The sequence below is a fragment of the Desmodus rotundus genome, chromosome 7 (genome assembly GCF_022682495.2).
Source record: "Desmodus rotundus isolate HL8 chromosome 7, HLdesRot8A.1, whole genome shotgun sequence".
In the NCBI taxonomy this organism is placed as follows: Eukaryota; Metazoa; Chordata; class Mammalia; order Chiroptera; family Phyllostomidae; genus Desmodus; species Desmodus rotundus.
In genome coordinates, this window is record NC_071393.1 from 99,339,670 (window position 1) to 99,356,251 (window position 16,582).

General features: G+C 41.2%; 1 long non-coding RNA gene across 1 annotated transcript in view; it reads left to right on the plus strand.

Annotated features, from left to right (window-relative positions):
* The window catches only part of LOC128781415 (uncharacterized), a 59,706-nt gene extending 46,358 nt beyond the window's left edge, over nt 1–13,348 (plus strand). The window contains exon 3 of the long non-coding RNA XR_011651470.1: nt 13,238–13,348. This is a non-coding gene — a long non-coding RNA (uncharacterized lncRNA). The remainder of the gene's footprint in view (nt 1–13,237) is intronic.
* The last annotated feature ends 3,234 nt before the right edge of the window (nt 13,349–16,582 follow it).

The window sequence follows — 16,582 nt, forward strand, 5'->3', positions numbered from 1 at the left end:
GCTATCATGAGAATTTTATGATATAATCTTTGAACCAGGGAGTAATATAATCAGATTTGGATTTTAAAATTAACTCTAACAGCAGAGAGGAAGATGATCTGGAGGAAGGGAGGTGAGGTGAGAGGTTATGACAAGAATCCAGGCAGTGGTGACAAAGAAACACAAAAGGGCACATTAGAAAGACTGATAGGCCTTAATGACTGTTTGTGTGTGCTGGCATGGGCAGGGAATGAGGAGAGGAGCAATTCAAAGATGCTCGTGATCCAGACAGAACATGCAGGAGGAGCAGGATTGGTGTAAGAAGTGCTAATAGCCTCGGGGTTTAGATGGAGCATCCAGGCAGAGAGTGCAGATCCGTGGACATGTGGACCTCCAAGGCTGGAAGGAGAGAGATTACAGAACCTGTGTCAGGGGTGAAGGGATGGGTGGGTGACTGCTTGTCTCCGAAAACACGAGCAATGTTAGAGGTTTCCATGGCAGCATGTCTCCAAATGTAAGCCACGGACAGCCTTACCTGTACCAGAGCCCCTGGTCCTGGCTTCTATCCAAGGCCCTTGGAGACAGAATCTGAAAGTGTGAGAAATGAGCAAGTCCCTCTTTGCCCTAAAAGAGCCCTTTGAAAAACTGATGAAAGCTATAGACACATTTCCATGTAATAGACCTACACTGTAGTTTTAGTTTTTCTAGTAGCCATATTTAAAAAATAAATAAAAAGAGGCTAGTGGGAATGATTTTAATAATGTTTTACTTAGTCTAATACATACAAAACATTACTATTTCAATATTAATCAATGTAACAATTATAAATGCAGCATTTTTCATTCTTTTGATCACTCTAAGTCTTCAAACTCCAGGGGGAATTTTACACTTACAACAACATATATAGTGCATTGGACGGTGTGGCCATGGGTGTCTCTCACGCCCCTGCCCTGAAAAACATGCGTCCACATAAAATTTTCTGAGAATTTCTGGGGATGCTCATAGCTCCTGAAGCGTATAGATTTGGTTAAAAACTCTTGTTTTTAGGGTCTTTGGGTTTTTGAGACTGATTCTGAAAATAGACAGCTTTCTTCAATATTGTAACGTTTAATTTTAAATATTCTAGTCACATAGGCTATGCAGTAATATACACCACTGAGTGATAGGATTTAGTTTTGCAAATAGAAGAAAGAATTAAATAATTTTGTTTTACAATTCTACAGTAAACTGTCTACTCTAAGAGATGGATTTTCTGTTCTCTGTTGGTCGCAGACTTGGTTTATTAACTCTGTGGATATTGTTTCCAGGCCAGACGGAAAGAGCGCTATACAATATTTTCCAGGCGGATAATTCTAAACACAGTTATTAATTTTGTGAACTTTTTTCTTTCTTTTAAAAGAAATATTTATTATTTATTTATTTATGAATTTTTAAAATTGGCTTTGGCAGCTTCCTTTTCCCTTGTCTTGGTTATGTACCTGTTTCAAACACATGGCTTGAGGCACTACTCCCTTTTCAAACGCCTGTGTGTTGTTGCTTTAAAGCATCACCCTTCCAAAGGATACTTCTTTCTGAATCTCAGCCAGAATTATTTTTAGAGGCAGAATCACGTTGTATTTGAAAGAATGACCCTTCCTGTAATTGGCCGTGGGGATGATTTGGTTGTGGTCTCACGTAATTATAGACCTGTGCCAATGTCTAAGGGCCAACAGCATATTCCAAGGCCTCTAAATCAAGGGTATTTGGTTAATTGCTCACAGGTGTCTTCTGATGTTTATGAATACATGCAGTCTATGAATTATATAAAACTTGGCCGAAGGAAGGGCCGTACTGCTGAGGAGTTTCTTAGATTTATCAGTTAATTAATCAGGTAGGGTAGGGATTTGTCTACTCCCTTAAGGGAGCTTAGCATTGGGAGTATGAGGAGTAACCTGTAGTTTTGAAGGAGAGTTTAAGAGAAAACAGGAGGAAACAGGAAAAACTTGAGTAAGCTGCTGCTGCTAATAGCTCAGTGTAGTGGCCCAGCCTCTTCTAGCTGCTTTGAAGAGTTCAGGCATCTGTGCCTCTGCGACAAAAAGATGGTGCTAGATTCTAAAATAAAGTGGGCTGCATTGGGGTATTAATTTTAACTTCTAAAACTGTATATAAAGTATAAGCCACCTTATTATTGGTTGTTCGGATTAGTAACGATCATTATTGTTCAGGCAATGGCCTTGGAAATTGTGGAAATGCCGATGAGAAGATTCCTGTATGGGATTTATTGAAAAATGTATCCTAAACAAATTAACATGACATTACTCTGTGGCATAACATAAAATCCAAAAGAATGTCCCAATAATTGCCCCCAAATAATATCTATGGCAGTTATTCATGGGAATAAAAGCATGGGGCACCGGTTAAATGAAATTCACCTACCGCAAGTTAGACCACATCACTCTGCCCAAGAAGCTAGGTGGGAAATTGTTTTGCAATTCAGTTCAACAAGCACAGGTGAAAGCCTACAGAAAGACAGGCGTTAATGTTAAAAAGATGAAAATGACATAGTTCCTGCCCTCAAGGAGTTTAAATTTGAGAGAAAAGAAAAACAAATAGAGAATATCAATCAAATGTACTAAATACTATATATGAGTTTTGATTCAGGCAGTGAATCTGGGAACATACCATGGAGGGTGTAGCAACTGAGCTCAGTTATGAAAAGTTAGTAAGAGTTCATGAAGGTAAGAAAGCTTGGTGTTCAGGGGAAATATTAGCAGAATACAAAGAACTAAGTGGAGAGTGGATGGGTATGAGTCTGGAAACAGAGACGACAAGCTCCAGGGACACCTTTTCAAAGATGAGGGAGTCTTAATCTTGCTTATAATTTGAAGGGAAGGATCCAAAAGAGACTAGAAATAAAAGCAGGTCTTAGAAGATCTTGGGAAAGATCTTAGGTGTGAGGGACAGAGTTTGACATGTAGTCCTGAAAGAGAGGGGTGCCTTAACCTCTGACACGGGAGGGAGGGTCACGGGGTAAATGTGCACGGAGAAGAGCTGGTGAGCGGGTAGGAATTTGAGATATTTGTGCTTTACCACTTCCCATTTTCTGATGAAATAGGAGTCAAGTTATTAGCTTAGAAGGATGGTTCTAACCCTTGGCTTTACACTGGAATCAGCTGGGGAGCTTTATGAAAATACTTGGATCCACTTACTGGAGAATCTGATAAAGTCGGTCTGGGATATAGCCTAGGCACTGGAATTTCTTAAAGGTCCTGAGGTGATTTTAGTGGGTTGCCAAGGTTGAGAACTACTGGCTTAAACTAGAGTAAGGGGGCTGAAAAAAGTAATGAAGAGGTTTGGAATAGATGCTGAGGGGAATGGAGAAGGCAGCTAAGGATGAGCAAAATAATGTGAGGCAGCCTTAAAGACCAGGTGAGCCTTAAGATCCTAAACTTACGACAGCCCAAGTCTGAAAGGGCTGTTTTCCCCCTCCCCACCCCACAGCAGTGTTCTGTCAGGGAAGGAGGCTGGCTGTGGGACTGGTCCCGAGGTGGGGTTTACACAGGATCAGAGGAACTGAGCCATGGAGTCATTTCCATGCAGTCTAGGCTTGGTTTGGAAGGAAGTGAGGCAGGGGCCAGTCCAATTCCACCATAATCCTCTATATGGACCCAAAAACAAACAAGTAAACAAACCACTGCAAGAAGCAAGGGGACCACATACTCTGTCACTTATGTAACAAATAGCCTAGCGTTGACTGTACCTGCCTGCTATAAAAATGTATGGCATTACATGTCAAGAACTCATTTTGTGCCTACCCCTTTTTGAAAATCACCTTTCATGCCCATGAAATAAAAAGCCAGGACAAGGTTTATGATGGGCATGGCTTTCCCATGTGTCATAGGAAGCTTCTCCCCAATTACGGGAGTGCTGTGGGCTAGCCCCCTTATTTTCCATGGGGTGGGAGGCTTTGCTCTTGCTAAGGTAGTGACTTATTATTGAACCAGCTACATGTTCAGAGTGAGTCATTGTTCTGGCAGCATTTCCTGCTCTCCACACACATTTTTACCTACCTTTGGAATGTGGGAACACTGGCCTTGTCCATGATTGCCTGACAGAAAAGTGGCTTCATCAGAGACTCTACTACCAAACTGCTAGGGGGAAGTGAGGAACAAGAGGAGGGAAGGAAAGATGGCTGGTGGGGAGAGCAGCGGCAGGGGATACAGAGAGAAGAAAGAGAATGGTGACCAAGAGGAACCAAAAACCTCTCTCCCACCTGCAATATTCCTCAGTATGGGAATCCTGATTGGGTAAAGCCCAAAATGGTAGAACAGTATTTCAGCGAGAACACCAACATGAATACACACTTATTATATAAAAAGCATTTAATATAATGTGTTGTAAGTTTGATACCTTGGGCAAGGTACCTAACCTCTATGTCCTTAAAAAGGGAGGAAATACTATTACCTACCTCATAGACTTGTGATAGGAACTAAATGAGTTAATACAGTTGGAACACTCCTAGCACATTATAAAAGCAATAAATGTTAATTGTTATTATTATTTTTGTAAAATTATTTTTATTGATATTAGGCAACTCTGAACTTGAGGAACTTAAACTACCTTTTCTAACTTACTTTTCTTCTTTAACCTGTTTTACTCTCTGTAAAAGGAGGATAAAATCATCTGGTCGGTAGGTACATAAAATTAAGAAAATTAGAATACTCCTGCCCTTTAAACTAAATAAAACATGCAAAGTACAAATGCATCACAATGATGATCCATTCATTCATGAGTATTTTTTGAATGTGTATCATATGCCTGCACGGAGCCAGGAGATCCTGTCCTCATAGAACTTACATTCTGCGGAAGTGAGGCATTGATGTAGCACATTAATAGATTCTTATACTATAATAAATATTAAAAATCACAATTGTGGCAAGGATTTTGAAAGGGAAGAACCAGTTGTTATGTTTGAGAATAACAATGGGAACTACATTAGTCTGAGTACAAAACTTCTCTGAGAATTGACATTCTGTTAAGACCTACCTGAGGATGAAAAGGTAATCAATGTCTGGGGGAGGGGGCAGGTAGGGGGGAAAGGGAGAAATCTCCCAGGCCATTTTACATGCCAAAAAGAAGAAGACAGTTAGAGTTTAGGGAGCTAAGGAAAAAGCGGCAGGAGATGTTGACCCATGTTAAGGAATTTGGGACAATAGCACGACTTGCTCATATTCGCTTCTTTGAAAGGTCACTGTAAGCAGAACAGAGTGGAGAGAGTCAAATGTGGGAGACCAGGTGAGAAGTTATTAATGAGTGGTCCAGCAAAGAAATGAAGGTGACTTGGGAAGACTGGGGTAAATGGGGATGGGAAGCAGAATAGGCAGAGCCAAAATTTATTGTGGAAGTGAAATTCACAGGACTTGGTGATGAATTGAATGTGAAGGGTGAGGGCTGAGAGTTGTCTAGACTGATTTCCAAATTTCTAGTCTGAGATACTAGGGAGATGGTGTAGCCACTGATAACAATGTAGTCTGTAGGAGGAACAGGTTTGATAGGGAAGAGATGACTTCTCATTTGTTTTCCAAATCACTTAATTGAAATGTAAATTATTTCAATGCATTGCAATCAGTAATTATATACAATTATAAATGTATACTTTTTGAAGAACTGACAAAAGTTTCATCAGATGCAGATATATATATTGATATTGTCCAGGAAGTCCAGACGATCCTTGGACTCCCTATGTTTATAGAATTTTAAATAATTGGCTGTGAGGCCAAAACAAATATAATCAATCATCCACTGGTTTAGTAACCCCTGGACTGCTATCTTGGTGTCATTTAAATGTAAGGTTATGGCTAGCTGCACAAGACAGAACTTTCTCATGACAGAAATTCTATACTAAAACTTCCCGGTCTTCATTCTGTAAAACAAAGAGTTTTGCTGTTTTTGTTACAACACAAATATTCATAGTACCTACATGAAAGTTGAACACTGTGAAGGAACACGCACTGTTAGTAAATGCATAGGAGGCCAGGGCTCCACAAGTGTCCAACTGCTACAGTAGCCCTTCCACAAGCATTTACTGTGGGCAACTTGATTAAATAGCACAGCTGGGCTTTGAGGTATGAAGGAGGAGGAAGAGAAGAAAGGAACAATGAAGACCAGAAGGGCAAAGAAGAGGGTGAGGGTAAGGAAGAGAGGAAGGAAGGAGAGAAGGGGGAAGGAGGGAGAAAGGAAAGGAGAAAGAAAAGATAACCTTGACTTTCACTTCTCCTGAATTTGAGGCCAGTACATAAAGAAAAAATACCACTTGAGAGAGTTGTCATAAATATGACAAGAAAGATTTCTTCCCAAATACCCCATTAAACTATCCTCCCTCCCATCACCACCTTACAGAACTTTCCCTAACTACTGTTAAAGTGCCAGAGACAGGTGGGAGATCAGAGAATATTCCAGACTCGGAGCATAAAGGTTTACAGCTAATGGACAATTTATGACTAGAACCTAGGACACAGATCAGTCCAGATGTTTGGGGAACTTTCTACTTTGCAACAGCTGGTCCGCTGCACCTACCAAAATTACGTCAGCTACTTTTTATATTTTTTGGAATATCTGAAATAATCTCGGCAGCTGGATTTCCATGTGTTTTCTTTAGGGATATAACATTACTCCATGGAAAAACAAGTTAAGAGGTGAAAAGAAAGGTGAACTTGAGAAAAATAGACAAGGCCTTTCCTTATGACAGCTCTGTTCAAGTTGTCCCCAGAGGGATCTCCCCTGTAAGTCAAGAGTGTCGCCAAATCCTTTTCACAGGTGACCAGTAAACAGCTGTGTGAGAAGGCAGGTTAATTCACCTCATGGGCCCCTGTCCCTCAGTTGTAAAGTGAAGTGACTGAACTAAATGGTCTCCCTGAGACTTCCAGGTCTGTCATTCATCCGACTTGGATTCGCCTCCCTGGGAACGCCGGGTTCAGACCCCATGGGAATTGGCTTGACCTGCTCTGTGGAGGTCATCCAAACCTGATTTCCACTCTGCTTGTTCTGTGAATTCTCCTTTTAAGTTGGCCTGGGAACAGCTTCTCTAAAATTTACAACTAGATGAAATAAACCTAACAAGGGCAGCTAATTAGCATGAATAGAGTCGCCAGCAGTAACTTATGAAGGAAGTTCTGTAAGGATAAAGGGAAATGATTCTCCCCAGACACGTGGCTGTGGATAGGGTGCCAGGGTGTAGGGCAGAGGGCTGCTTACTAGGTCTTTTTTCCCTGAGAAAGATTTGATTCCTAAATAGAAATGGATGAGTCCTTCTGTTTAGGACAAAGTTAGACTCCACCAGACAGATATTTTCCTGGACCCATTAAAGCAGGGCTTCTGGAACCAGCAGCTCGAGTCATCATCTCTTCCTTCCTCAGGATGCCACCCTTCCCAGGAAGCCTTGCCCACACCACTAGCCTTTCTCTGGCTGGATTTCTCTGCTTTGCTGAGCAGTGGCTGTTCAGCCCCAGCAGGATTGGGCAAGACAGGGTCATATATAGGTCCAGGCCACTGCCCACCCCCATGGGCCTCAGCTATTTTCCAAGGGCTCCCATTGAACATGAGTGACCACAGCTGCTACGGGCCAAGGTCCCTAAGCCATCTTGCAGGCATATTGTTGGTTGCAAGCTGGTACCAGTCTTAAAGAGCTGGGCAGCACACTCAAAATCGTCCTCAAGCTCTGACTTCCCTAGAGGCGGTTTACAAGTAGGAAGTAGTAAATTCAGGGAGAAGCTGACTTGCCTGAGTTTGCTGATAGAATCAACTTTGTTTGCTGCAATGGGGCTTTCACATCACCACATTCCAGGGCTGAAGTATAATTACTTTAAACACAGAGTGGCATTTAACCACGCCACTGTTTATGTGCCCAAATCAGCACTCAGAGGAAACTGCCTTTTAAACCTTAACTTTTTGATGTTGCCTCAACATTGCACGTGACTTTGGCAGGGAAAATAAGCCCGGTTATTTGTGCTTGCTGCATGACTCAAAGGCTCTGAAGTGGTGTGTTGGATCCGGGAGCCTGCCCTCAGTGGAGCTGTCTTGTGCTCCCTGGTCCCGCCTGCTAACCAGCTTCACGTGAGGGTGAAGCTTTTCTGCCTCGCTTCCCTGCTCATTTTTCTCTGATAGTGATGAGCTGACACAGTGTGACCCACCACAGCGAGGCTATTGCCCAATAACACTTCCTTGGCTTCACAGCACATTTACATGTGATGTTTCATCCAAAGGTCAGGCACTCAGGTGATCATGAACTAGGCCTGAATGCCCTGCAGCTCCACCCTGTAGATGGTTTAAGCTGGGTGGGTCTTCATGAAAGCTTAACAGAAAGGACTAAATCTACTGGATTACTTATAGATTCTTGAATCTGTAAATGAAAGAAGACTTCCACACCAAAACAGTGAAACTTCAGAAGATAGAAAAACACACAACAAGAGCCTTCCTTGCAACCCAGTCTAAGTAGGTCAGTGTGATTAACCCACACTTTAGGATTGGGAAGCAGAGATTCTGCCACGTTCAGCCAGGTCAGAAAGGCAACAGAGATTCTAAGACTGGAAAGCCTCCCCCCTGGACCCAGCCTGTGTTGTCACAGAGGTGAACACCAGAAATAGGGTGATCATATCACTTATCATGCAAACCGGGACTGTTGTCTTTAGAATGAAAAGGGAATTATTAAAATTCAAACAAGAATAATAGGTGTAACATGGAACTTTCTGGCAAACCAGGAGGTCATTGGCCTGCAACTTCATCAGTGGTAGCACATCTGCGTGAACCACAAAGCCCATGAAGCATAAGCTTCACATCCCTCCCGTTCGGGTCCCTGCAAGTGCTGGGAGTGGCTGGGACTTGAGCGTTGTAGGTGTGGAGCGAAAGCCAGATTGCAATCAGGAAGCACTGGGGGTTTTTTGTAAGAATCACTGGTAACTCCCCTTAAGACATTTTAGGTAAAATCCCAAATCTGCAAGGCTTCAGTTACCTGTTGATTTCTCTCCTAAATAATTATTCATTTTTTGTATTTAATTTTCCATACATAGTTTTTATTATTTTTTCTTAAAGAGCACACCTCTCCTTACCCCCTAACCCTCACCCAAATTAAACCTTAGATGCCACAGCTTGTTCTGAGGGCACCTGCTTAGGTGTGCAGTCTGGGGAGAGAGACAAGGGTCAACGTTATTCCAACGGATTGCAAATCAGGCCACGCTTAGCCTCACCACATTTCTCTCAAGGAAATTAGGATAAAATGGTCACAAAGGACAGCTCTAGAGAAGAAAGTCAATCTCCCAGCTGGAGCTGAGGGTCATAGGTGAAAGAAAAAGGGCAGCAGTAGTCCTGACCCTCATCCTTGGCTACAGGAAGAAAAATAGAAGATGCTCCATTGTATGTTTGTAAGCTTCAGTCCTCTTATAGTTTCCACTGGTAGAATTATTTCCTGCCCTAGAGCTTCACTCTGAGTCAGTCAGTCCCTGATCCAGCTTCTGCTGCTGCTGCTGCTCATCCTCCAACTCACACATGCTCTGCTCATGTTCCAGGGTGTTTGCTCCTAATCACAGTACCCTAAAGATTCTTCCACACTGAGCTCTGGGAGTCCTTCAATCTAATTCTTTCTCTGCACTGACTCATTTTTTTGTGTGTGGCTTTGTCATTTGATGCTTAGTTTTCTTGGATGTACAATGAAAATATAAATAGTACCTACACCTCAAAAAAAAAACCCCAGGAGATCAAATTTTAAAATCAGCTGACCTCTACACACCTGTGAAAGCAACACCTTAGGTGTATGGAATGTGAGGAAAGAATAGGTGCTTGTTAAAACAAAACACCACCAAAATGGTCTTGGCGGAATTCCTGATCATACTCCAAGAAACAAAATGAGAGACTCTTGTTTTATCACCAGCTGGATACATTGCAGAATCTCTGCCTGCAGGAGTAGTACATTTTGAACCTCTCTGTGGTCATGGTTCCTGACTGTCAATCAAGAAAATGCCCTTTGAAATGGGCTCCTGAATCCCACAGGTCCAAACACTCATTCATTAGATTGTGAAAACTAGAGCCCTGGCTGGCTACTCGGAAAGCTCTATTTCTGCAAATCACTCAGCCCTCTTTCAGCTCTGCACCTTTCATATTTTTGCAAAAGTCACACACATTTCCTCCTGCTTCTGGGCATGCTGGTTCTCTGATTAGAATGCTTCTTTACATCTTCTCCACCCTGACTACTCCTTGTCATTCTTCACAGTTCCCCCAGCTCTCAGTTTTCTGAAAGACTTCCTGACCAGTGACTGCTGTCCTCGCCCATCACTGTAGCACCTTGCTCCTGACCATGCCATAGCGTTCTGCACTGTACTGTCAAGTTTTATCCACGTATCCATCTCCCCCAGTGGACTGTAAGCAATCTGAATGTAAGGGCTGTGTTCATTATGGTTGTAGTAGACATTCAATAAATGCTGAGGAAGTGAACAATGAATGAAAGCAAGAAGGCATTGTAGAGCACTTTTAGGCAAGAAATGTGCGTTAGTTGTTCTGTGAACATTATTTTGGTGTTTGCCATCATAGAAACTGCGGCCCTCATTGGGAACACCATATGGGCAATAGCAATCACATATTCAAATAAGAGAAATTTCAGGGTCTGGGGCCCTTGAGAGATAGACAAAAGGGTAAATTGGACTCTCCTATTTCTAAACCCTCCCTTTTAGCCTCTTTCATTCTTGGCTTTTACTATTGCTGCCTTCCTGAAAGCAAGATGAATTTGTAAGGAGAGTGTATGGGCGTGTTGTCCCATGTGGGGTATAAATCCCCTTAATCTGGGGTCCTCTGGTAGGTTCTGTTCAGCCAGTGGGTGCAGGCATCACCCGCTGCTGCTTCAGTCCAGCCTCAGGAGCCCAGAGGGATATTTTTCACTCGCCCTTCTAAACTGTAGCGTTGAGATAGCTAAATCTTTTATGCTCAGTAAGTTAGTAAAATGATTTTTTAAGTCTAAATTAGAGCTGAGGGAGCATGGGAAAATTTCTCTGGAAGGCTAACTTGCCTTCTTAAAACTCACTAAAATAATTGCTCACCCCAGTCTCACACAAATTAAAAAGTGCATAATTAAACACATTGGAAAATTTTCAAGTTTTCCAGGTAGCAGGAAAATTGTAATTTAAAAATAACTCTGTATCTAGAAACCATGCTTGAATACTATAAAGATAGTTAACACACTCTCTCCTGTTACACTAAAAGATGCCAACGTTGTCATACCTCTTAACAACATTTACGCCCATCCTGTCTCCAGCATAGTACAAGCTAGAAGGGAGTGAAACCGGGCAGTTTCAGGGTACTTCCAGTAGCGAAAAAACAGTATTTTGAACTCTTGGTATCTTAATTCCAACATTCTGCATATTTAGAATGGGATGAATTTGTGTCTGTTGGGTGTGGGGTGATTACATATGTATTAGTATCCCTTATAGCAGAAACTAACTCAGAAGAACTTTGATCACTTCTAGTGTTGCATTTTTAGAGAATAAATGACTGAACCTGAAAAGAAAACCCAGAAACTCTGATTTCTTTTTTTTTAATTTTTATTGTTATTCAATTACAGTTGTATGCCTTTTCTCCCCTTCCCTCCCCCCCACCCCAGCTGAACCCACCTCCCTCCCCCACCCCTACCATCCCCCCCGATTTTGTCCATGTGTCCTTTATAATAGTTCCTGCAATCCCCTCTTCCCACTGTCCCCACCCCACTCCCCCCTGGCCACTGCTAGACTGTTCCCAACCTCAATGTCTCTGGTTGTATTTTGTTTGCTTTTTTCTTTTGTTGATTATGTTCCAGTTAAAGGTAGAAATTCTGATTTCTAAGCCTATATTTGTCTCATAGCCCCTCTGGGATTCTCAATTTTTTTTTCTTCACGATGGCAAAAATAGACATACTTCTACCCATGATGGGAAGCAATACCTGGATAGCTATTCCCTGGACCCTCACTAGAACGTAATTTCTTTGAGGTCATGATGAGGTGCCATTCAAACCTTTTTCCTCCCTAGCACAAACCCCATTGTGTCCACCATTCTTCACTGCAACTTGTCCATTCCTAGTTCCAGGTCTGTGTAGAACGCTTCCCTCTCTTCTCTGCTTACACAAGCCGTACCTTCTATCAGGGTCACCCAGGCCTCACTTCATTGGAGGAGGCCTCCCTCGTTCTCAACAACAGCCCGTAATCACATCCTTTTCCAAGTTCCCCTAGTACTTAGGGTTCTGACGGGAATCATTGTCCTTAGAATTTAACTCATTCCTCCTTTCCTCTTTACTGAATTATGAGCTCCTGGAGAACAAGGTTTTTTCTTATTTTGGAGGGGTTGTCACATCCTAGTTTCATGTTAGGCATTAAGTAGGCAACTGATAAATGTTCGTTCAAGCTGCCAAAAAATTATCTAATCCTCCGTGACTATCCAAGGTCTGATAAAGAGAAAGATAGCATGATGAAAAGCACATGAATTTCAAGTCAGACAGAACTTTCTAATCTCCCTTGGTTCTGTTTTTGTTTTTGGTCTCTCTGTATATAGGAGTAAAAAGGCCTAATTTGCCTAGTTGTCAGGATTAGAAACAATAAATGCGAAATACCAAGTACAGTGCCTTCTCTGTAGCAGGATCTCAATAAATGGAAGTTGTTTTTGGTTACGTACCAAGGCCTGGGAAATGATTATTCTATTTTGTATTAGATTGTCAAACAGATTAAAGGACTTTGAGATTTCTCTTATTGGAGGAAAATAAAACTATATTTGATCAGATAACTCTAGAGGGAAAAAGGGAAGGGTTGCAGTATGTTACAGGCTTGCTAGTGTGACGTTGTCTTTGCTTTTCATCAGCACGGTCGGGACTGGGGTTTTCTGCACAGTAAATATAGCAGCAGCCACATCTTCATAATGAAAAGTTTTAGAGCATATTCCTCTGCAAATCATTCATTCTATTCTGCAAGGGTTGTCAGTGTTTTCTACTCTGCCGGCCTGAGGTCAGATGAAGAAGATAAATAATTCTGAGACATACCAAACAGAGATTTTTAAAGGAATTTGGTACATAGTGATTACCTTGAGTCAAATGACTAGTTTTAGTTAATTAAAACGTATGCATTATATCCATCATGTGATAACGTTCTTGATCCAAAACCTCATCTATCTTTTCCTCAGTGGAACAAATGCCAAAACCTTTGCGTTAAATGTAAACCAGACCAAACTGCTAGTTAATTAGCTCTAGCCAAAACACAAATGATCCTTTTATTTTCAGCTACTCCGGTGATTTCCAGCAAATGAAGAGTCTGAAATGTTCCATCTGCCTGGAGGACCTATAGCCAGAATTTGGGTGAGTGCCCTATACAAGAAGAGAGTTCTCTTCAAGTCTGATAATAACCTAGGAATAATTTATTTTATAAAGCCCTTAAGAGGAGGCCCATATGGCTCAAGGACAGAAATCTACAAAGAACTGACTAGTTACCTATTCTTGAATGGGTCATATGCACTTGAACCCTTGCGGCTTCCCCATTTGTAAAAATGAAGGTGACAATTTTTACATTATCATGAGGTCTATTTAAATGCATAATGTAGCGATTGAGGACACTGGGTTTGGAGTCAGAATGATCTGGGCCTGAATCTGGTTGTGCTGCTTATCAACTGCCACTTCGAGCAGAGAACCTCTTTATGCCTTACTTTTCTCATTTGTAAAATGGGGGTAACTATTGTTCCTACCTCATGGGGTCATTGTGAAGATTAGATAATTTGCCTGGAACATCACAAGAACTAAAAAAGTTTAGCTGTTATTTGTAAAGTGCTATAAGCTTCTTACTTAAAAAAAAAACCCTATATAATTCAAAATCTAAATTATTCAACTGCAGATAGGTTTGGGAGGGCATTTTCAGTTTTAAGTATATTTTAAATAGGCTTTACATTAAATGAGCAATGTGCGCCAAGTTGTATGTTATTTAGTTGATTCACACAATGTCTGTAACTGCCTATGGAATTGTAACCATCAGTATTAGGAGCATATCTGATTTATCTGCATGATAACAGTGCTCCCTCTCTCTTGAAAATTTTACTCTGAAATACTGGGACTGGATGAAGTGAAAGGGAGAATCATTGAATTATCAAGTCCTGAACTAGTCATATTTCACTATTTGAGATTCTTACCCACTTTCATTTTCTTTAATAAGGTAAATTGCAAATTAATAATCTTAGCTCTTTAGGTATATGATTGTCAGTGAGATCTAGAAAAAAAACTTATATGTAACTGAAAAATAATGATTAAAGTACCATATAGGGTTTTCCTTGGTTTGAACTGTTGCATACAGGGGTTAAGACATTTCAGAAGAGGGTGAAGCCAGATTAGGACTCCCCAGTGCACAGATGACTGAGGGACTAATAGATGGAGAAGTACAGCCCAGAGGAAACTGGAAATCAAGAAAAAGAAGGAATGGGAGAGGGTGGGGGCACAGAGAGATGATAGACCAAAGTAGGAAATGGCAGGATGGGTGTACTGGGCACTGGTTCTCAAAAGATTGGACCATGCAGGTGTCCTGCCATCTGCATTCCTGATGTGGATGCACAAAAGTAGCTTTTGGCCCATTTATCTTCTCTCTGTGCCTTCTCTTCTGTGGCTCCCATCATTCAACCCTGCTCCTCCCCTTCGCTCACTGCTTCAAGCCTTACACAACTGGAAGGTTGGGGCACAGGGTTTGTTTACCATCAGTCACAGAATAATGAACCTCAGAATTGAAAGACGGATGGGGGCTTAATTCCAGGACTACAGCCTGATTATGATATCCTCCACAGTTTCTGAATGCTACTTTTGATATGGAGATCATCTCATGAACTACATAACAATCAGCATGTGTTTAAAAGAACTTTCTTGATGTATAATTGACATACCATAAAATCTATCCACTTAGGTGTACAGTGTAATGATATTCACATAAATTTATAGTTGTATAATCATTACTATAATCTGGTTTGAGAACATTTCCAACATCCCTGAAAGTTCTTTTATGCTTATTTTTATTTAATCCCATCCCTACCCCCAGCCTCAAGTGACAACCAATATACTGTCTCTATAGATTTGCCTTTTCTGTGCATCTGAATGAAACCATACAACCTCTTTTGCATCTGGCTTCTTTCACATAGCATGTGTTCGAGTTTCACCCATGTTGTAGCTTGCATCAGTAATTTGTTCCTTATTATGGCTAAATAGTACTTCACTGTCTATGTACCACTTTATCGACATCTGAATTGTTTCCAATCTTTGCTATTATAAGTAATGCTACTACGAAAATTCACATACATATTTGCGTGGATATTTCTTTGTGGACATCTTTGTGTTTTCATTTCCACATGGGTAGATTCCTAAGAGCAAAATTGCTGGGTGGATGGTAGGTTTAACTTCTTAAGCAACTGCCCAATTATTTTTCAAAGTGAAAAATATTTTATATTCCCCCTAGCAATGTTAGAGGGTTCCGGTTTCTCCACTTCTTTGCCAATGCTTACCATTGTCTTTTTAATTATACCCATTCAAGCATTCTACAGTGACCAGAGTCTACTTATCAACCTGAAATAGTTCCTTTGAGGTCTGCACAAGCAGAAAAGGAATGCTTAGCTGCTATTTCTTGTTTTGGTTTATTAGAATAAGTAAGAATAAATAATAATTACCTAGTACTTAATGTAGGCAGGGGTAGAAGCTTGGTCTCTCCCTCCAGCGAACTGGCCAGCTGCTTCTCCTATACACCTCCTCCTCTACTCCAGCAAATTGAAGTGGGTCCCTTTAGGAAAAGTCTCTCATGACCCATGAGGTTATTTCAAAGAAAACAAATAAATTCAGGGAAGTTGTCTACTTTTTATTTTCTTCTCAAAACAATGAGATTGGGAGATAGGTAACTCAGACAGAGGAGAGAAGAAAAAAGCAAAAAACTCAGCTTTTGCCAACTTTCCACATGGTCGATAAAAGCATTTTCATGTTTTTCATATCATAAAATTCTCACAATCCCTGACAAAGTTTTAGAGTCACCACTTCACAGGTGAAGAAGTAAGGCTCAGAGAGGTTAGGTAAATTGCATGTCATGTAGATAGGAAGTAAAGGAAGCTGAGATTCAAGCCCACATCATCTAGTTCCAAGCCAATTTTTTAAAAAATTTATTTTACAGAGAGGGGAAGGGGCGGAGGATGGGAGGAGAGACAGACAGACAGACAGACAGACAGACTTGTTGTTCTACTTATTTATGCATTCATTGGTTGATTCTTGTATATGCCCTGACTGGGATAGAACCTGCAGCCTTGGTGTATTGGGAGATGCTTTAACCAACTGAGCTACCCAGCCAGGGCCTAAGCCAATTTTATTTCACTATCCCAACTGAGAAGAAATACACAAAGGAGGAAAATTCTAATGAATGGGGCAGGCGGGGAGAGTTAATGTAAATGTTAACTAATGAGAAAATATAACAGTGAGATTTTATAATGGTCAGTTATTATACCCAAATCATACTGCCAGCATTTATCTACGGTGCAGGCCTTCTGTTATTTCCACACTTGGGTGCCATATGCGTATACAAAGTTCAAACCCTGGACTAAGAATCAGACTGGCAGCATTAGA